Raw genomic sequence first — 23,203 nt, forward strand, 5'->3', positions numbered from 1 at the left:
GCTCTTGCAACAGAAGTGCCCTGAATTCACACAAGGGAACCCAGGAGCTTTGGGAGCTGTAATTCAGGCAGAGACCCTGAGGACAAGGAGCCGAGTGCTGGCTCAGCTTGATCATCTTCATTCCTACCTGGAAGTCAGGAATCTGAAAGCACCCTCAGGGCTTGATTCCTGGGCTCAAGTCCTGAGCACAGCTCCCCGAACTCCTCAGATCGGTGCTCTTAAGGCTTTAGTGTGAGCCACAAGATTTGGGAACGATATGCATAGTTCCGTCCATGGTTTCCATGCAAATGGTAGATTTTTCACTGGGGAGGGAGTCGTGGGCCAAGTGTGCAGCCCAGGCATTGCCACAGAGCTGTTCAGGAGCCCAAGAAAGCAGCAGGAGGTGCTGGCTAAAGTGATAATTCTGGACAACCTATATTGTCAAAATACTGGAATAGTGTAAGTAAAACCATATGCAAACTGGGTGATGTTGTTATGACTTGTGTGTCCTTAGAAAGTACTTGTAATTCCCTGAGTAACAGTCCTGGCATTGGTTAGGATACCCATGCATTTTAGCACTCTCTCATGGAGCAGTTAACTGGTTTGTTAATGCTAATTCCCTTCTATTTTCTCAGTGTCCCTCACGCTTCTGTGCTAAACCGCGCTGCGATGGTGTTGAGTGCTTCCACCTGTCTAGCCCCCACCTCTCACTGGCCTCCCTCCTCACATTCATCCAAGAGAACCTGACCACGGATGGTGGGATCAACAGCCTCGGAAGGGCCTGATCCAGCAGACACAGGGAGTCTTCAGGGAGTCTGCAGAACACACAGCTGGCCCGAGTCCTACGCTTCCCTGGTTCAGCTTCCTCAAACAAGAGTAAGATTGCTCTTGGTTTCCTTTCGCGATTATAAATGCTTATTTAATCTCTCTAATCTTCTTAGCACCAGCTGAAAAGACTAGCACACAAAAATGTGAGAAATATTTGCTGTGAGGTAGAAATTCACCTAGTCATAAAATAATTGCTTCTAAACTGTTAGTCATTCATGGCATGATTCTAATTGCATTATACTTAAGGGATCATAATGAAACAGACTTCCAGATTTACCCTGGAGCACTTTTTCTGCAGTATTGGATTGGAAAGCTGTAATTTGAATAAATGAAATGAGTAACTGAAGACAGACTTACCCTCTCTCCAATATGTCTCATTTAAAAAAAGAAGAAAAGAAGAAAACTGTATCGTTTAAGTAATTAGCAAGATGTTGACAAAATGCAGGAAGTGTGCAGCAGATATTTTGTATCTCAGCTGAAAACAAATTAATAAAGCAGATTTCTGTAGAGACAGGCTAAGCTTGTTTTCAGAAGGGAAAAATTCTTATTTTTGTATGATCAACTGAAGATGAAAGAGGCAATGAGGGAAGAAATGTTCATGAAAGCCTGGCAATAGCCTTGTTATTCATTTGAGAAAGGGGGAGCAATAATATTTAAAAAGCCCTTGGGTGTATTATATAGCTCTCAGACCTTGGGTTTTGGAATAGAGGAGATAATGACTGCTTTTGCTGCTCAGCACAAGAGAAACCAAAACAAATGTTGAAGGATGGCAGTATTTTGCTGTGATATGCAACAACAAGAAATTGCTAAATTCTACCGCAGACCCTTCCGTGTTTTCTCCTCCACTCCCATGAGGTTTCTCTGCTTGAGCTGCTTTCCTCAGCCATATTGGCCGTTTGCTCCCTACTGCGTAGTCAGGGCTTTGCTGAAAGTCACAACTGGCTTCTTATTCCGATTCAGTGTGTCTCCTTCTTTGGTCTTGTTCCTTTATAAAACTGGCTTGATTTCAGTTAATTCATTCAGGTCAGTGCGTTCCTTCCACAGATGGTCGGAAACAGGCTTTGAGAATGAGCACGTCCAGTGAGACTGAGTTGCTGTTAAAGAGCTGAGCATTGGCCAACTCACCTCAATACAAGCTAATGAGGATAACACGACTACGCATCTCACACGTGTTTGTTAGAGAAGTCATTTGGTGACAGACCGCCCCTATATATGTGGGTGTTGCCCTTCTTACCTGAAAATTTATCTCTAAAATAAAAAGCTCATGCTTTTACCCCATCCTCAAACTGCTACTGATATTTTCTTTTCAAAAATCACAGTTTTTCACTGCTGGGAAGGAGAAGCATTCTTTCAGTGTCCTTTTCTCACCCCTGATATTTTACAGTACTCTTTCGGTGAGGATGTGCACTTTCATAGAGACCCTTCGCAATAAATATCAATAGATGGCAGTAGCTGAATCTCATCTAAAAGAACATACCTGGAAAAATGTCATAATTGGCTTTTTCTGTAAGAAAAAAATGAATGCACTCTTTATGGGTTAAAAAGAATGCAAGCTATTTCATAAATCAGGGCCAAAGTACAATTTTCTTTTTTTCTTTCATTCTCAAAAATATTGATATCAAATTGCTTACAACAGCATCAAGTTTACTGGAAGCCATAAACTGAAAGACTCCGCAGGTTCAAAAAGGGATCAGAAGCAAGGGTCAGTTCAATTCTATGAATCTTTCATTGGAACCTAGTTGGAGACTCGTTACTCATGAAATGGCCATGATGTTCACTTACAAACAGATTATTCAACACTTGCGTTATAATTTTGAGTCAGGAAGTCCTGCATCCCAGGCGGATTTACTTGTTTTGGAATTTCCTGAAATGTTTTCCTAATGCTAATCCACATATTATATTGAGCTCTTGTAAATACAACTTAATTTCATTAATAACATAATATCCTGTATTTGAACGCATTTATTTTAGTGTGTCTAATCTGTATGAAAGCAAAATTTCAAAGCAGTCTGTAATTGCCATTGTTTTAATGGAGTAAATCCAAAAAGTTAGTCTATTTAACCAGTAAGTCTAGAATTTGGGACGGATTTTCAAGATATTGATGTATTTAGTCTAGTTTTCAAAAATTCCTACATGGATTAGGTAACTAACTCTTATCAACATGAATCTGAGTGAGGAAACAATTCTCTTACGTGCTCCTCAGCATTCTACTAGACGCTATCTTCTTTTCAAGGGGCACAAGCCTATTTGAAGAGATGTCCTTTTGTTATCAAGAGGGAGTGTGCAGTATTTGTTTACTATAAAAAGCATAGAACTAAAGAAATTTGTAGTTGGAAGTTATGTCAATTTCTGAACATTATATCATTTAAATTCCTGGGTCTATGGAAATATTTTGTGCTTTTTTGCAAGCACTTTTTTTTTTTAATCTTGATAGTGATTATTTAAATTCTTTTGTCTATAATTCAGAGTTTTCTTTCTTCCTCCTTCCTGCAAGTGTTCAAGTGATGCTACAGTAAGAAACATTCTGAACAGATATATTTTGGTGACACACATTTCTGTTAGCAGTCAGGGGAAATGCACTGGCTGGTAATTGGCAAACCAGTATTTTCAGATTTCTAGTTCAGTTCAGAGGATTTTAAAATGCTGGAAGCTTAACACTCAGTGCTATCTAAGCTCTGTGAACCTCGCATTAGCAAAACTGTGTTGCGCTCTCCAAAAGAACCAATTTTTCCATGATATGTAAAGTACACTCTCTCTGGATAGAAATGTATTAGGGCAATTATTTTTGTATGCTATTATGAAATTACATGCTTCTTGCTATATCATTTAAAAAATGTCATTTAATAACATATTGGTATTACTATTTCAGGCTTTGAAAAGTATGAAGCACTGCCAGCCCCATTGGGTGGGTTACAGCCTGCCCACACCTAGAACTAAAATATAACTCCAGATCCCCAAAATCCCAGTTTAATGCAAGTACACAGAAAGGTGCCACCAATGGACAGAGACAAGAAGGTAAGGAAATAAACTGATCATTGGTGTGATTGGTGGTTACCCCAGCAAAACAATGACTTTGGAATATTATTGAAAGGCAAGTTGCTTTGGCTAGGTTTACCAATAAGTTCTTTAAGAAGCAACGCAGATAGCATTTCTCTAGGGCACCAGTGGGAAGGAAGTTCAAGAGCATTGGTTCTTGTCCACCCCAGTCTCCAGTTAAGCTAGAATGCCCCTGTATTGCATACATATCTTATATAATGATTTCTGCACTCCTCATTCTGGTCCCTCTCTCTTTTACAAGCTACAAATAAGAAAATAGATGGCTACATGCTCCTGCATGCAATCTAAATAGATGTAATTTTAATCCAAAAGTGAATTTTACTTTCATATCTACAAGATGATATGATGCATTCAGTTTACGTGAGATACATTTTTAATGATGAGAAAGAATCTTAAGTAAATGGATGAAGAATGTTATCCGTCGTTTTCCTCAAATCGTAATACGTGATTTGATTCAAACATCTGCCAGCCACACAGTAGTTCATTTTCCGAAAGCAAACATTAGAGACAGCTGAGTAACAGTAACGTTACTCAAAGAAAATTGAGCACCCGCTGTTAAATAGGGCAAATAATATTACTAGTGACAGCAGTGTGGAAGTCTAAATTCCTTCAGCTGTTATCAGAGGTGTGTCCTGGTGGCCCTTTGGCTGCTCGTGCTGCGGTGCCAGCCACAGTTTGTATTCCCAGATCACAAAAAGGTTTTAAGTGGCACATGTGTTTTTCTCAGTTCTTTGAAAGTCCAAAGCTCAGATATGATCTCTCCTGAAAATGCATTCGACATGTCCTGAAGTGTAAGGGTGGAAATGAATAGATTTAGCTTAATAAGATTCATCTTTATCTGCTTATAATATCTGTCTAGAGCAGCGCCCGAGTCTGTAAACTGTAACCAGAGCTCTGTTCCCATGTTTCTGAGCAACTTGGAGCCACTATGGAAGTTTGTGCTCAAAGATCTGCTATGAAGAATTAAACAGTGTTTTTCTTTCCACAGACATTTTATATAAGCCAGAAAATCTATCCTTACTTAATATGAAGAATCCCTGCTAGAGAAGGTGGATTTCCAAGGATTAAAACCCCCCCACACACACACTTCGTAATGGCTGAGCTTTAAATAAAATTGTCTGATCCGTTTTCCCATGATAACTGTATTTGCAGCCATGGGGTTATAGAAACCTTTTCTATAGTAAGAAATTCTCATCCGTAGTTGAGCCCTTTTTCCAAAACACATACTACATCATTCTGGTATAAAATTATTTGTTATTGCCAGTGAAAACAGGATTCCCTTTTCATCAGATGGCTAATATTAATTGTACAGACGGAGACTATGGGGTGTAATATTAGGTGCAGGCCTGTGTTTAAAAATAAAAGCTATCATTTCATTCAAAAAATACTTGTTATTTCACATCATCAAGATTAAAAAAGTTTGCTTCCTTAAATGTAAATGCAGGTGTATGTAGTTCAAGGATCAAGGTGATGTTGGTATAGACAAACAACCACAATAATTTTGTGCCTTTTAAAAATGTTTGAAGTTTTAGCTGTAAAAAAACCAGAAAAAATATCCACGTGTTTCTATCTTTTCTTTGGTTACTTCACCCATAGAAAATTAAATAGAGAAAGAAAAGGGGGTAAATTCATAATACCATGAGTTATCTTTATTTCATAGCATCTATTTCAAATCATGCTGTTCTTTTAGCTTTGGAATTACAGATGGTGGTTGCACTATAAGACCTCCTGAAAGCATCATGCAGGTTTAAGCACCAGACCGTCAGGATCCCAGCTGCTAGCTAACAATCAAGTTTTGATTTAATTTAATCTAATTTTTTCCTCTCTCTAATTATTTTTCCTTCCACTAGAGTGGAGACAAGTTTAAAACCCAAAAAGTAGTATAAGAATATAGAAGAAACGTAGACACTACTACCAACACTTTTTTTATTCTGCCTAGCCTCCCAATCTGCAGAAGATTCACAGCTTTCTATTTTGTGAGGATTATTGGGATGATGAATAAACGCTCTGAAGTTTATTTCACAGTCTTCAAGTCTTCTGTCGGAGCTTTCAAAATAGTCATTTGGATTTGCAGACTTTCACAGTACTTTGGCAGCACTGCTTGGTGTTTTTCTACCAAATAGATACCTTTCCACAGAAGCATTAATTATGCAAGCAAACCTACCACATTATGAAAAATACCTGTAGAGTTTCTCATAGATCAAACTGGTCAGTAGAACAGAAAGACCATGATCTTGCCCTCTTCTGCTGCCAGACACCCCGTCCCTGACAGACAGCAGGTCACCGCATGCTCCTTGGCCCTCCTCTTCCGATTTCCCCAGCCAACTGCACAAGTAGGTACCCGAGGCAGGACGGTACTCTACGTGAAATATCCTCGTGACGTAAGAACAAAGTGTGGGATGGGCTTTGCAAGAATCTCTTTTATGGTAGATCTTAACAAGATCTAGCGAGTTTGTCCTGACCCACTGGGTGCATTGTTCTACTCATGGGAACTTACTAGGTACCAACCAAAGGATGAAAATCAGCCAGTCTTGTACTCCTAATCTCTGCTTGAGCTAGTTTATGATTTACTAAATTTTTGAAGTCATGAACCAGGTCCACACACATCTGATCCGAGTAGAAATCTCCATGGAGTAAATGCAAGCTGAATTAGACATCTCAGAATAAATACTCCAGGATCTATGGGAGTACTGAATTTTATCTCCATCTTTCTTTCTCAAGATGCAGATGGTCCCCAAGGACTGTCCCCAGAGGGACAGAGAGATCTGTCCCAGCGGATCAGCGGGCCCCCAGAGATCCCAGGTGCAAGTCAGGTCTTTGTTAAGGTGAGATCTCCTTTCCTCTCCCTTCCCAGATGTCCTTGGAACGAAGACAGCAAATCAGAGTACGCTTCAAGCACACGCCTGATGGGGGGAGAGGATCCTGGAGCACGCTGTGGGCGTTCTGCCTGTCAAGTGTCGCTGTTCCTCTTGTCTTCTGTAGCATAAGGACCATTGGCTCAGAGATGACTTCTAGCAGTGCTTTAAACAATTTTATAAGGACAGGTGATGTGAATACATATTATTCACCCATGTTTTCTTCAATTCATGTTTTTGTCCTTTCCCCAGACTGACCTGCTGTCATGCTTAGTAGCGTTATTACGCTTATTTTTCTTTCTGAAAATACGTTTTCTTTATAATTACCAATTCACAGAGATCCTGCTAATGTGATTGTTTTAGCACGGAGGGAGTTTTGCTATAGTGCTAGTTGTGTGCTGAGGTACCCAGAGGCTGTAGAAGCAGTTCTAATATTATTGTTTCGATCAAAAGAAATATGATAAAGACAGAAAGAAACCCATTAGCTAAGAACCTTGAAAATACATTCATGCACGTGCCTTCTGCTAGAGCCATTAAATTGCAGCAAATCTAAAACAATGTAGTAAATGAAAATTTTGTATTGTGATTAGTTCAAATATCAGAAGATATTTGTGGCTTTTCAACCCTTAATTAAGCCATAGGTACTTCTTTATTTCCCCTTCCCGCGTACGTTTTGCTTTTATCTAGGATGGAACGCCTAAAATGCTTCAGGATTGTGCTTTGTCTCAGAACTGGCTCCAACCAGGCGCTCTCAGAATGACGGCAAGCCTGTGGTTTGCTGTGAATTAGCTTAGTGCATTTGCTGGGGCTGGAAACCATGTACTGTAACTAAGGCGATAGACCGTTCACAGGTTTAATTCTGTAAGGTTCAGGGAGCCTCCTGCAAAGTGCTTGCTTTTAGTGGATCTTGAAGGACTTCAAACAACATGAGGTTTGCAGGGGGTTTTAAAAAAAAAAAAAAAAAAAAGGATAAAAAAATGCGCAAATCCTAATGCAAATACTTTGTTTCCTGTCAGCTCTTCTAAGTATAGACAGCATGTTACAGCTCGTTGTTGGAGAACTGAGTTTTGCAGCAATACCCCTTTTAGATTTTTTCAGGCAGGGAAAGGATCTGTTTTCTGTTTAAGCTTTTAAGATATAGTATGTAAGAGGGACTCTATTTCTTTTCTCAAGCTGCGAGAGTAAATAGTATATATTACATATACCTACTATTTATGCAGATTCTCATATGTTTTTGCTTGATTCACCAGTATATTAAAATGTAAAAATATTTTTTTCAGATATTAAGTTTAAGGGGGGAAAAAAAATAGAAGAAGAAAGAAACAAAAAAACCCATCCTGGAAGATTTTTTTGAGTTTCAGGCAGGGGCGCTTCCTGGAGCTGTGAATGTAGGCTTGGCTCATCCCTCCAAAGCCACACTTGGATGCTAGCCCGCGTGGAGGAGAGTTTCACTATCTCTGCCATACAGTCGTGAGGAGGCTTTTCTGAGCGATTTGAGAGTGAATAAGACCAGTGGAAGAGTTTGGCAGGCCAGGGAGAAACGCACACCCCAGCTGCAACCAGCTGGGAGTCTGTAAGCACAGCTTTCCTCTGTCTGCAGAAATAGCTGGTTCCGCAACTTTTATTTTTACCTCTGCTTCTAAAGGACCGCACACGCTGTTTTTTAGAGAGCTTGCAGTAAGCACGCACACCTGTCTGTTGTACTCTGTAGCGTTTTATCCATCTTCAGGAAAACGAGCCAAATCCCAGAGTCCTTTTGAGGAGGGAATCCTGTGGGGCATCTCAGGATCCATAGCTCAGGTAGCAGGTAAGAAAAAACAGTGCAGATTGGGGCACAATAATTACCTCCTAGTTTCTTCCCGAAAGCGTGGTTATTCCTTGTTCCATCATCTCTCAGACTTTATTCATGTGGCACTTTCCAAGACCTACAGCTGATTTATTTTCTGTTTTGTTCATTTCTTTCCCCTGTTGGTCACAAACTCATGTAAAGCCCGGGCTAATTTAGGGTGTAACGTAACGAAGGATTTTACTTATTCATAACAATTTATTAAGCTCTGCAAAGATAGCTCTATTTTAAAAGTTTTTAGATTGTATCTCTTATCTTCCTAAAGAGTAGGAAATGCAAATGGCTTATACAATCAGCTGTATCTGCTTAAACTTGCTAAATCAGAAGGTGTCACGTTACGAAACAACGCAGAGCTGTTCCAGGCAACACTCTAAATTTATGGTACAATGATGCCAGATGACAATGGAATTGCGAAGGAAGTGCTTAGTACATCAAAAATTAATACCTAGCAAGTCCGTTTTTTATGGTGATGATTATAAGTATTCACTCTATGTTTGAACATAATCCGCTCAGAACAGCAGTTTACTAAATGTACTAGAGATTATTGAACAAAATACAGGTTGAGGTCATGTTTGGGTTTTCATTGGGCAAATAACTATCATTTTCTTCTCAATCAAAAATAAAATTGCAATGTTACGGGAGGTACTCGGATTCAGTGCATACGAATGGGAAGTTGATATCTGCGCTCTGAGCAATTCAGAGGTATACAGAGGAAAATAAGCACGCCACCCCATACTTAGTTATGAGAATAAACGTGTTATATGATTCCAGGAGCTGTTACTTAAATATGAAAATACTGACCAAACTTTGTAAGAGATGGCAATGCTACTGAGCCCCACGTAGGCATGGACAGCTACCGCAGCATAAACGCACACTAGCGTGCGAAGGCGATACACGGCAATCCCTCGGCAAGAGGCGGGGGGAGGGAGGCGTTCAGCCTCTCTACGCGGGGCTGGCTCAGAGTTCCTCCCCAAAATCAACCAAACCTTGACCTTGTACGCTTCAAATAACAGTTTCACAACCTCTGCCTTATAATCCATTTGTTATTTTCGTCTTATGTACCTGTTTTATTTCAAGTAACAAATGGGTTATAAACATTGATTTTGAATAACGAATCACACGTCTGGGCACAGTTACCCAGAACTCCTGTACGGTCTCTCCAGTACTCTGTGTGCAGCTCTTTGCATCAAGTGAAAAATGTACAACTTAATCAGCTGTAACCTTAGCTGTATACCAGGAGGGCTGTTGATCCTAAGTGTGAAGAAATCATTCTGACTTTATTTGTTTATTATTTCGGATTTCACAGTCTCATGCAAAATGCAAGAGCCACGTAGTTTATTTTAGCGGCAATCATAAAATTGAATTATTTGTTTCTAGACATATTCTTTGCTAATTTGTTAAGCAATAAATTTATTTCAGTCAATTTTGTATCTCTTACCACAGCTCCTCGTATGCATTTACATACAAACCCAGCCAAACATTAGAACTGAAAAAGCATTTTGCAGAGTTGTTGGTAGCGTATAGCGGACCTTGACTAATTAGGCCAGCATTTACTGTGCTTAATGTGCAATTTATTCAAAGTGCAAGGGAAGTATAAAGAGGGTCACTAACTGTGTTTGTGTTAAACTATGAGTTTCCTTCCTCATTTTTGCCCCCCCCCCCCCCCCCCCCCCCCCAATTTGGAAATTCTTCCTGCCTGTGTTAGGAGATAATGTAAATGCAATGTAAGACATTAATGAGACCAGCTCACTTAGCTTCGAGCTTTGACTTTTTTTTTTTTTTTTTTTCTCCTAGCCTCCTCTGAATTTTCCGTTAGTATGTTGCTACAGGAAAGAGAGAGAGATGCGTCTCTGGAACTAAAGGTCAGGCTCCACGGGCTGCGTGGGCTGATGTGCTGATCAGACCCGGGGAGAAAAGAGAAGGGTGATGCTTTCTCAGTGTTAAGAGTGGCCTCACAAAAGAAATGTATTTGAAATAACAACGGCCTGAAGCAGCACGTTACTATCCTCCTGTTCAGCGGTGCTGCAGGGAAAAAAACCAACAACAAAAAGCTCAGGCTTTTGAATATTTGATGATGGCTGAACAAACTTGGAATGAGCTGAGGAAGATGAGAAGTCACAGAAGTTAATGCTCCCAAAATACAGCAAAGTTCAGTAGTCCTTAAAAGCAATTAAAGAGCTTTTACCATCTGTTAAGTAATTACCTATCATCATTAGTTATTAGAAGTAGGAAATGATGTAAAGGGCACAAACATAATATAAAAAGAACAGCCAGATTCTTGTGGGTTTCTTGAACGAGGTCATAAAAACTTGGTTATTAATACTGAAATAAAAATGACAAACATTTACAGGCGGTTTTGTAGCTGCTCTGCTTCAAAAATGAAAGGATTACATTTTTCCTAACAGTAAATATTTAGCTTGATTCTTGCAGTTGTTACTAGTGTGATACGAAGTTTATTATAATATTCATCTCCAAAAACCAACATAAGATGAAGAAGATTTAGGGTTTCTAAATTCAGAGCATTATAGCTCAGCTAAAACCAATTATGGAAAACACAATTGGAACAGATTAAAACCGAGTAACCAAAAACCCCCAAAGCTGTGTGTGCTTCTAAGCTGCGTGACTCTGTGCACAAACCTATGTGCACATTCTTACTTATGTATCAATATGGGCTTCTATTTCCCTAATCTCTAATTCTAATTTCTCCCCACCCCCCCCTTCTTAGTCAAAACAGGTCAAAACAGGTTCCCCAAAATGTATTTCCTTCAAGGTATTAGCTGCATGTCTTTAAACTTTCCGCACAAATAGAAGTCGCTAGGCCTGAGGTTGCACAGGGATCCTTGGGGATGTACTTTGCCGTTTTTTAGTCTTATTTTGTTCAGAGAATGGGCGATGATCCAAGTTGATAAATCTCACTGCAAGTTCATAGTACACATTAGAGTTATACAAATGCGTGAAAGCTCTGTTCTGGTGATTTTTAAAATGTCCTCTCGGTTGTTTTTCATCAACTGTTCCAAAAAAACCTCCAACGAATGATGTGCTCCTCCAGTAAGGGAGGATAATTCTGTCCAGAAAACTCAGCAGGGTGCAGGTTATTTTTAATGTATTTAAACTTGAGATGTGATAGTTGTACCTGTTCCTTCTCAGGTTCTTTGCTGGAAAAATCCTTGCAGACACATTGTTGGGCCTCCCATAAAACTAAAATTGGTTGCAATAGCGAAGTTCTGCTGGGGGCAGCTCGTGGGGGCTGAGTTTGCCCATGCTGCAACAGAGTGAATGTCAAGAAAATACCTTTTCCTTGGCAAAATTGCTTGGCTGTTTGTGAAAAATCAGAAAGGCCCATCAGTAGCAAAGGCTGAGCCGTGCCTGTGTCGAGGTGCACAGACAGGCGACCTGTCCTGAATGTGTAGTTTGAGACAGAGGCGTGAGAAACTACAGATATCAAAAGCAAATGATGCCCAAGCGAGTGACCTACCCTGGCCATATAGTTGCACAAACAACACAGAAATAAAAGAAACTGTTGAACCTTCTAGAAATCAAAGAGAAAGTCGTGTACGTCCGTGCTGTCCAGGCTAACCCTGGTTTATGGCTGCAATAACAAGATAACAGTGCGAGAAATGGACAAATCTAGCAGATCGCTATGGTGGAGTATCAAGAAAATCGTACAGTAAATGCCAGAAAAGGGGTACTAGGACAGCAAAACCAGGGCCACTGGGAGAAGAGCCCACAGGGCAAGCCATGTAACTGGGAGAGACAAGGGGTTTGAAAGGGATGAATGTGGGAAGGGGAACAAGGTAATAAGGGAAATAAAAATTGGTGCTGCTCCAGGGCTCCTTTCAAGCAGCTCCATGCCTGGTCAATGCAGTTGTTCCCACCATAATGCTGTCTGACTTGCTTCTCCATCCAGGAGGAAGATGACGTGTCTTCCCTGGCCTCAGGATCCTCAGGAGCTCATCCCAGCACCGATCACGGATGTGAGCAACTCGGGGACTGCCCAGCATCATCTGCCCTTTGTGACCCTCTGCGTGAGGCTGGTGGATCTGTGGCTGCAGATATCGAGGACTACAATGTCTGCGCGTGTATGTACAGCCTTCTTTCTTTCTGGGACTCTGTTACAAAATCTAGTGAAGAATATTGGAGTATTTTGCTTCTTGGACTATTTTTTTTCCCCATGCAGATTTTTTTTTTTTTTTAAATATATAAAGTGTGCTATATATAAAATGTATGACAGATTTTTTTTTTTAAAACAACCCACAATTTTATTTTGATTTTGGCAGCTGCAAGTCTAAACATTTAGGTAAAGAACAGAGGCATTAGGTTTGTGTTGCCAAAATCTTACTCATAAGGTACCTTATCCCATTATTTTTTCCATCTGTTTTGTCTCTTGGAGATTATTGCAGCAGCTTAGGAGTTTGATTTATTTCCGCCAAGGCATAGGAAGAGAATGTGAGAAGAGTCAGAACCGCTTAAAACCACAGTCTTAACTGCTGAAATATTCTATTTATGAAAATACTTTCTGAATTTATCTTCAAAATCCTCCACCTGATTTGCTGAATGAGGAGGAAGAGAAAGCAGGGGATTTTTCTGTGTCAGTACTCCACAAGTATGCCTGCGTTGAATGTTTAAATACAGCATTTGCAGTCAGTGCATATCGTTATATGCTTTGTTCTGGTGAACAACAATTTGTGAAAGATTCTGACCTTCTTGTGTTGGGGGGACTCTTGCTCCTGGGAGGACGAGGACCTATCCCATCAGCTCCCAGCTGCTCACCCTGAAAAACACCCAAATTCCCAATTTCACCTCCAAAGCTTTTCCAGATCGCTGCCAGCACTTTTCAGTCTTTCTACATTTTGATCCGGCACTCCTCACAACTATTTTCTTAGCACCTACTTATTCAGAATGAAACTTAGAAATGTAAAAATTACTTGCTTCCAAAAATCTGTTCTCCATGGACAGGCCCATGGGTCTGTCCTGCCTTCTCGGCAGAGATGAAGCTGATTGGTTTATATTAATTTAGTTGTACTGTAATATACTATATACCAGTTAATGTAATTGTTGGATTAGTACTGGAAAATCAACTACTAGTTGAAAGTTTACTGTGAAATAAGCAGTGGGTGCAAATTTAGCATGCCTGAAAATGGAAAGGGAGCTCAAGAGCTGTGTGTCACGGCCACCTAGATACAGGCACCCAGTCCACATACGTGTAAGAGAGGTCATAGGGGTTTCTTAATAAAGGAAAAAAATCCATTAGCCTGCTCAGAAGACTATTCATCAAAAATCACATTTTCATAATGGTAAGGCAGTGGGTTTTGGGGTTTAGGGGGTTGATTGTTTCTTTCTTTCTTTGTTGCATGATAGCAAATTTCTTGAAAAATGTAGCTTCTAGTTGAGGCTCTATGGCTAGGTTTAAAAATTAATTCTGTCTTTCCTTTATATGAACAAACACTTTAGGATTTAATGTAAGCATCAGTGTGAGGATTTAGAACTGGCATCCTATGAAAACCTTTTTTTTTTTTTTCCTGTTCAGTAGCTCATTCCTATATGAACAAAGAGCAAATCATTCTGATCCTGACGGAACATCCAAGATGCCAGGACTGTGAGGATATCACTTCCTGTAATTTTGTACGCTTAAATCCCTTTGTTCTGAAAAATATTCAAAAGTAATTTTGGTTTGGGTTTGCTAGGTTTTTCCCTAGAAAAATGGAGATAGGTTACCTGAGCAATGGTTGAGGAGAGGACTCAAATCGGGGCACCTCGATGGCATTTGAAGGTAACAAAATGACTGCGGGATGAGTGAATCTGTGTCTTGGTACCAGCATCAAATCCCTTGACGCGTTCTTAGTAAGTTAGAAGTTGCAGCATGTGTGAAGCTGTGGCAAAGAAGGTGTGACAGTTAAAAAGTAAATATCACAAGTAAAATAAAATAGATCTTTGAACAGGCTGAACTCTAAATAATTAAAACACGGAAAAAGTGTAAGAAGTGAAGCATAAATAATTGTTGGCGCTAATATTAAAAAGCTATGAAATGCCTGCATGTGTGCATGCTTTTTTTTTTTTTTTTGAGATGTCAGATTTCACATGACAGAAATTTATCACTGGTATTTTTGGAACTGCTCAGTGTCTAATCAGTTAGTGATAGTAGTTAACAAATACAAGCCTGATGCCTGGAAATAAAATAAAATAAATGCGAGCACTCCTACTGTGGACCGGGGCGGTGAGTGGCGGAAGGCGACGGGACCTGCAGCGCGTGGGGAGGGACTGAGCCTCCCGGAGATGCAGGAGGGGGCTGCCTGCTGGTCTCCCCTGCCCAGCAGACACCCCGCAACTGCCCAGCTTACCCGCTCCAATACGCTTTTAACTGCACCACAAGTGCCTTTAATGGTTGCTTTCAACCTTTACTGGGGAGAATTTGAACAGGTCAGCGGGAACATACAGAAACCCAAATTGTGAGTGCTATCCTGGATTTTAACCTAGCGGCACAAGAGCCATTTTCATTCTATAAATCTATAAATATTGCTACAAGCCTTCTGTTGTAACGTTGCTTTATATTTTTGTGTTTTCTGGAAGAGCTTTTTTATTTTTTATTTTTATATTGCAAAAATTGGCAGAAAGCGTTGGGTTAAGATGATGATGTAGTTGAGAGTAAGGATTTGTGGAAGAATGAGGGAGAGCAGCGGCACTCTGTGACAGCAGAAATAAAAGCACAAGCAGGGAACTACATTGCAATCTATATCCACCAGAAACAACTAAAATCAGCTCCTGCCACGTGCGGACTCAAGGGCTGCCACCCGTGGAGCGAGAGAGGCACAGCTCCGGAGGGAAAACTTGGTGAATCACGCTGTGCTTGCGAGGGAAGGAGAGGTGGGGAAGCAGGGGGTGAACTGCTCACCCATGAGGCAGAATAGATCTGCATTTTTCCTTTGTTTTTTTTTCTTTTTTTTTTTTTTTCCCCCCTTCCAGCCCCCAGCAGGGTCAGACAGGAGGTGCGGACAGCCTAGAGAGAGGGCATCTGGGGCAAGGAAGGACATGGGAGAGGTATGAAGGAGGGAATGGGGAACGGGAGGAGCTGTGAGGCTGGGTTGTCCCAGCTCGTGCATCTTCATCCGGAGCTTGGTGGCGAGGAGGCTGCGTTGGTGGCCTCGGAGCTGAGGTCTCCAGGTCCTGCCGTGGGTGTTGGTGGCCTCAAGCTCGTCAAAAATAGTTGTGAGAAAGGTAGGAACAGCAAGGCAGGTCCAGCTGGCATCCACAGCTCCCATCCCAAATAGGTATGCTTGCGCTCTTCCCAACCGCTGTTAAAGAGAGGGCCAGCGGAGGCGTGGGTGTGCAGCATTTACCACGGTGGCAGCGACTGCTCTGATATCTGTCTCTTTCTCTGCTCGCTAATCCGTGCTCTCCAGCCTGTTGACTTAAATACCTTTTTGTGACATTTGGAGAATAATGGAGCATGCTGACCCAGAAGGAGCCTCTGAAAGGCTGTCTGATATGATATGCATAAATCAGAGCCTATTCATTCTTCCATACGATCCCTTGCTTGCGCAGACATGGCTTCTGTAGCAAAAAATAGAGATAAGTAGAAAAAGCTGCTCAAGGAGAAGACTCACTGTACATGTTACGAGAGTCAGGAGAGGGATTAATCCTGGCAGTGGTTCCCTAGTATTTGTTAAGGCAGATGATACGCAGTGACAATGGCAGCTGCTCCTTTCCATAGCGCCGCTGAGGAAATGTTGCCTGCAGTAGCAAAACGTCGCGCTGGGACGGGGACACGTTTGTGCTGCTCTCAGAGAGACCGTGACACTTACAGCCTTTCTCGAGGGAAGGCTCTTGAAAAGTGTGAGTTAATAAGGTGTTATGCTTATGTGTGGTGCCACAGAAATGTTTGTTACCTGTGGATTTGACCGTACCTGTGAGCTAGAGCCTATGAATTATGGGCCTCTGAAGGAAGATGCTTGAGATTAGGGGCTTGGGCCACTAGAAAAGGGTTTAGGCTGTCCGTCAACAGCATTAGGCTGCCTGACTCCTGGTACTTCCATGTTAGTGAGATCAACAGCCTTTCCTGGAGTACGTATCTAAGCCCTTCCTTTATACTTTTTTTTTTTTTTTTTTTTTTTTTTTGGTCCCCAGAATCTGCGGAGAAAGAGTGAGGCTTTCCTCCTGCTTCACCGGATGTGTTGCTTGAATGCTTGTGTGTAGCTTAGCTAAGGCAAAAGAGAGCTCGCACCATTCAAAACAGCTCTCTAATCATTGAGCTACCTAAAAAAAAAAGTAGTTCCCAATCACTCCTTTTGAATCTGCTGTATTTGACATAGAATTACTAAACATGAGTGGAACGAGTAGGAGAGAATAAAAAGATTTGATTTCTCAAGGCTGGTGATGAATGATGGTGGTGATGGGAAGTCTTCGCTAATTGTATCTATGCTGGTGATTTTTTTTTCCTTCCTCCCTTCCATATTGCACAAGCTGCTAAATAACCTTAGGATTAAATATTGAATAAAATATTGAATAAAATGACACTTCCCAAGTAAGTGTCACAGCTAATGCACCAGAGAGTTGTGCTAGTTTTTCCTTCACTTCTGGTGTTTAGGGAATGCTCTTGATACAGCTTTGACTCTCCTGCTTGGCAAACACACAGCTGCGGAGCAACGGGAGGAAGGATGGAGAGGCACTTCTGCCTGCAAATCAAGCCGGTAACCCTTTCTAGATTGCGTAGCTCCGCTCTCGGAGAAGAGAGCGAAGCTGTTTTGTTCTCTCTGCAGAGGGGATTCCCAGGGAACAGGCAGTCTTGCCTACACTATTTGCTGCCTAAAGCTGACTTGTCGTCAACAAAGACTAAGAGAGGAAGAGAAACGTAAGAAGTGGTTTAAAGAGGCAGCCGTGCTATGATGGAAGAAGGCTTTAGAAGTAATTATGTAAAAAGTGTGAGGTTCTATGCAGACTTAGGGTCCGTGAATGGATTAAGAAAAAAAGAAGAGTTATTTTCTGTCAGAAACTTATAAAAAGTAAAAACAAAATGGAGCTAGATTCGCTTTTTAATGGAAACTGACTGTGCACCAATAAGTATTTTCACTTTTTCAATTCACAGAACAACTAAAAGAAGGTGAATAACAAACACTGTCAGTTCCCCTCACTGTCATCAATACCTGCTTTACTGAAGCAGGATGTCAAAAAGGAAATTGGGACTGGACATTTGAAGGCTTAAAATTTACTGACTTTTCTCCCCAGCTTTATTGTAAGTAACCATACCCTCATTTACCGCAGCCTGGGAGGGGTCTGAGCAGCGCTGGATGAGCAGGACAGCTGAAATGCTTCAGACACAGGCTGTGTTGCTTCAGCTATTGCCAAGGGAAGGCATTTGGCTTGTCAAAGTAGTTTGTACGTAAATTGAGCGAGGTTATTTGTGTTTCAGTGGTTCTTAAAAGTTAAACAGCCCTTTTAGAAGGAAATTTTAGTAAAATCAACACATGCATTCCACCCTCTTCCCAATGGGGAAGCAATTAGAAAAGCAAGGGAAGCATTCCCAAAGTGTTGCTTAACAGACAAGTTTGAAGTATTTGCTTGCTTTTTTTTTTTTTTAAATCTAATAATAATACTGACTTCATGTCTCTCTTGTCTTTGTATTTCACTCCCTCGTGGTTTAAGAATAGACAATCATGTACGAATCTTCTATTTTGTAACAGTTTGTGAATGTTGCTATTGTTGTTGTTTTCCTGTTGCATAGTAGGGAAAAGATGCAGAAGATAATGTGTTTGGCCTGTTCATTTCTTACATATTCTCGAGAGCTCAATAAGAAATTAAAAGTTCCAGAAATACAAATCTAAATTTGTAAGCATTGCTTAACAGGATCTTTCCTAGCTAATTTTCTAAATATTGGTAGGCAATCCAAGCTGATTACACTCCCAAGGTGAAGGCTGGCAGTTATATGAGACTTTAAAAAAATTATATGTGCCTCGTTCTAAGATATGGTCTGAAAAATCACTGTATAAGACAAATGAGTCACACCTGAAATTTCAGTTGAGATTTTCAGGGGAATTCTTATTTAATACCTTCATATGTTGTGGAACTGTCACGTAGCGAGAAGTGAATTTATCATCAAATTAGCTACCATGGACGTTACGTTGTCCATGATGTAATCACGTCACCATCACCCATTCCCCTTCAGTTCCCAAAAGAAATGTCACTATCTAATGTCCTCTTTTCTTGTTGCTAAACTGGTGAAGTTCAGCGCGGAGTTCTGCAGTACTGACTTTGAAACGCATGCTTTCGGCTCATGTATCTTGTTTCTTGGAAGAGCCTATCAACAGAGTGGATTTCAACAAACTCTGCCTTGGTAAGTACCTTTGGCTGTCACTGTTACTAATGTTCTAACTTGGATAATTTCATTTCAGTCCCTTTGTAAAAACAGATTTGTTTTTCAGACCTTTTCCCCCTTGAGATCACAATGATGTAAATGCGAACAATGCTCTGTGCATTTATGCGTGTGCATGTCTCGGAGCCTAGAGGCAGAATTTCCCATAAACATTTCCGAGTTTCAAACAAAAACAGATTTTCACATTAAAAGCTCCTTTTTATGTTCGCAAGAAAGTGCTGAGCTGGATGTGCTCAGGCAAGAGCACTTCATTAGGTAATTCTTCTCTCAGCTGTGTGCTCATGAACGATTCCCATTTAACCTCAGAGAAGGATGTACGCATGTGAAGTCAATGAGCTCTTGCAGTCCTAGGAGTCATCCTTTTGGAAACTATTAACAACTACAATAACAAATATAATATTTTTAAAGCTGCTTCCTGAGGTTAACAGCTGAAGGCCATTTGAGATCCCTGCTCCATTTTCCATTATAGCATACTTAAACTAGAGTGGCGTGGTGTCTAGTCCCCGCAGAGACGTGTGCCCTCAGCTCTGAAGTTTTTCAGGGAACTGAAAGGCACCGTACAGATAAGCAGTATAGATAAGTTTGTAGTCATAACAGTGTGATGATAAACCAATCATTCCTCCTCCTCTTTTCCACTCCCTACTCCTCCAAAAAACCCCAGCCCCCAACCTTTCTTAGGTTTTCTCTGTTTTTCTATTTTTCAGTGATGGGCAGTGCCATGGCTTGAGTTCGGCAAGAACTGCCCGCTTGCTCTAGGTGCATTCAACTGGGTAGGTTTGACTGGCTCGGTTAGCCTGCTTTGTTTGACTGCAGCCAGTTTCACCTGCAAAAAGTAGCTCAAATTCTCTATTAATTTACAGCCTGCACAAATGCCCTGTATTTTTTGCAGGTACAGCCTTATTTGCAGCCTGGCACTTGGAAAGTGGTATTGCAGTTGTTCCCTGGCTTCACGTCATCAGTTTTAAGCTTTCATTCTGCCTGGAATAGAAATGCTATCTTATCTAATGGGAACTATATTTTAGAAGTAAATAACAGAAACTGAAGAGATCCTGGATGCCACTTTCACTGTTGTTGTTTTTTTTTTCCCCAGACCATGAAAGTATTACACTACTCAGCACACCAAAGGCAGTGGTAATTCTGTGAGCTTCCCTCCCACCCTGGAGTTTATGTGAGGTAGGCTAGGCTAATGGTTTATAGCAAATTGTAGTAAGTTTTTAGACTAAAGGAAAAACACAGCAGGTAGTATGTGTGTAAAGAATATTGGTTTTTCTAGTGTCATTAGAAATAGTGTAACTGCTGGATGGTGGCAAATCAGTATCAGAGTCGGAGCTTTTATCTTTATATGCTGATGGTATTGTAGACCAATTTACAATGCCAATGATTTGGCTTTTGTCTATTTAAAACATGGCTGAAGACTAATGAGCAACCAACTCCAGTGACCTTTTAAAACTGCAGGTATCTTCAGCCTGCTGAAAAATAAGTCCACAGTTTAAAAATCCAGAGCTATTGTCTTCACACAGAACAAAAAAGCATAAGAGTATAAAAAGTTCAACCCCATATTCCTCATCTTATTCTGCGGGAGTTATTCTTGAACATGTGAGACTCCACACATTATTCCTAAGAGTGCTTACATCTGACAACCTCTTTTGTAATATGTCTGGTGTTATGGTTCTTTTCTTTTTAATAATGACCTGCTATTATTCAGAAATAGTTGGGCTACAGTGGTCCAGGCTATTTTAGATCAACAAAGGCTGTGCTTTTTAAAGCTGAACTGTGTGAGTGCTCTTTAAAACCCTCTTTCTTTTAAAAAAACCTGATGTTCTCAAAAACTTGAGGTTGTACATTTGCTATAACAAGCTATATGCTGCTGCTGTGTTGGTGGGGTTTTTTAAATAAAATGTTTTCCAAATAAATAGCAAAATTCCCCATAGATACTAGGGTCTCAGAAGTAGCGCTAAACATCTGGCTTGTCTCTGTAGACTGCACCATGTGGTAGCCGAAATATCTGGTTCAGTGCTGTGCCTGTCTCCCAAATATATTCAAAACATCAACTTTTCTTGGAGAACATTTGGTAAAAGCTTCTTTCGTTGCTTTAAGCCAGTTCCCATGTGGATATTACTTCTTCAGATCGATGTGAAATTATTTAGATTAGAAAAAAAGTGAAGTTGTCAACATTTGCATACAGAACAAAATACTGCAGTGAAATTACATGTGTAGGACAAGGAAAATTCCAATAAAATGTAATATATTTTATTTCCCTACGTTTCTATCTTTAATAGAATATTCTCTGGTCCAGAAACCCGTTTTTCTAAGGAAAAGTATTTATATTACTGAATTAAATCAGCAGTTCTCCTAAGCAGACAAATGCCTGTCATGTAAGAGCAAAACACAGCCAATAAAATTAAGATCTTGATTGTTGTCCCCCTTTTAATGGCTTTATGTCAGTGTGCTTTGGTAAGGAAAACAAGGTTACACCAAATAAAAATTACAGTGCATGTAGTGTAAAGAATAGGCTGAACCAAAGCAATTAACTTTTTGCAGATCTGTAACTAGTTATTGTATGAAGTCATAACGAACTCTTTGTCAGTTAATTTGCCATTATAAGGAAATAACGTTCTAACATATGAAATGTACACGGTGACTGAGTTGAATGTGTCTACAGCTGTTCAATGGCGACACTTTGCCTAAATTTCTATTTTTTAAATGCTTGTACCTCATGAATGTTACAGTTTTGATTGCTCTCGTAGATCTTACTTTATTCAGGAAAAATCACACTTAAAAATAAGCTGAACTTCACTGAAAACTTTGAGGCTCCGTTCCAGCTCATCTAACCAGACTGCACCCCATATTGGAGAAGCTCCAGAAAAATTCCCTTTGTGTTAGACTCACGGGCCCTAGTTAGGGTGACTGTTACAGAAATTCCCATCTGCCCACCACCAAGGCTACAGAGTTTCTAATTATAAGGTTAAAGAGTTTTCAGATCCTCAACTTCTTCTAAGGTGCACAAACTCTTCCCTAAGATGTTTACTTTCATGCTATGCTGTGTCTCTTGCTACGATTTGTATCGGCGGCTAATGGAGAGCCGATATTATCATTAATCCAAGACACGATGATTTTTTTGCTATATCTGATTAATTGCATGAAAAGGCACATGTACTAAATTGCAATTGATACTGACCCAGTTAACAAGTGCCAGGAACGTCTCATTCAATCTGTAATTAAAGAGAAGCTTCCTTGCCATTTTATAGAAAACATGCATTCTCTAATTGTATAGTTCATTGCTGCTTGGTTTATAATTTATCTGTGGCAATGGGATCTTTCAAAATCTTCCAAAAGAGGCTCACTGAATTACAAATTCTCTGCAGTTGCATCGTCTTCTGATTCAATCTCACAGAATAATATGACCCATTGCTCTTATCTGTGCCTATTTTATTGCATTATATGTATGTCATGAACGTGGTTTGTGGTTGAAAAGGGAATTGTACTGCCAGAGTACGATAGTGCAAAAGCATAATTAAGAGACAAATGATGAACGTCCTTTATTATGGTCTAACAGCCGTGCTAATAGTCTTGCTTTACGTTTATGCGTAAAAGGTACTTTAAGAGATAATGTCTTCTGAAATAAAATTTAATTTTGACATCAGGATGCTGTTATAACTTACATAACCAGTAAATGATATAAAATGGTTGTCTACCATATACCCCGACTTAGACACACAAACAGCAAGAACCTTGGCTGGGGGAAGCATCAATAACCATTGCTTTTAGTGCTGGGGAAACCTTTTGCACCTGGTGAAACAATATTTTTCCATTTAAAGAGCTTTTTGCCTTCGTTTGCAGCGGGTGTATTACTGCTCATATAAACAACGACAAGAGGTTTTCACCCAGAGATACGTATGCAAATAAAAAAAAAAAAAAAAATCTAGAAAAATATTAAGCTAGAGTATCCATCTCCTGGAAATGTGGCCCAGGAGAAAGGAGAGAACTGGTGTAGATGTGAACCCTACACCTGCACTTTAAAAAGGCACTCTTCTACCTGTCCTTCCACCTGTCTGTTCATCACTCAAGGAATCCTGGGAGCTTTTCTCGCTCTGTTTCCAGTGCAGATGGAAACAGAAGAACTGAAGAAAGATGAACGATTTTTGTGTGAAATTTCCTTCCAGGGAACTAACTGCAAATTGCAGCGGTTATTAATACTAGTAATTCAAGTCTAATCAGGGAAAAATAGGAACAAACATTTATTTTACATCCTGCAATCTATGTTGGGGCTAGAAA

General features: G+C 40.3%; 1 long non-coding RNA gene across 1 annotated transcript; it reads left to right on the forward strand.

Moving 5' to 3' along the window:
* Positions 1-17,680: 17,680 nt before the first annotated feature.
* LOC142601524 (uncharacterized) lies at positions 17,681-21,112 on the forward strand. Its single transcript, XR_012835042.1, has 3 exons — positions 17,681-17,791; positions 18,780-18,889; positions 20,019-21,112. It is a non-coding gene; the product is annotated as an uncharacterized LOC142601524 (long non-coding RNA).
* Positions 21,113-23,203: the final 2,091 nt, after the last annotated feature.

The sequence above is a fragment of the Balearica regulorum genome, chromosome 4 (assembly GCF_011004875.1).
Source record: "Balearica regulorum gibbericeps isolate bBalReg1 chromosome 4, bBalReg1.pri, whole genome shotgun sequence".
Classification (NCBI taxonomy): domain Eukaryota; kingdom Metazoa; phylum Chordata; class Aves; order Gruiformes; family Gruidae; genus Balearica; species Balearica regulorum.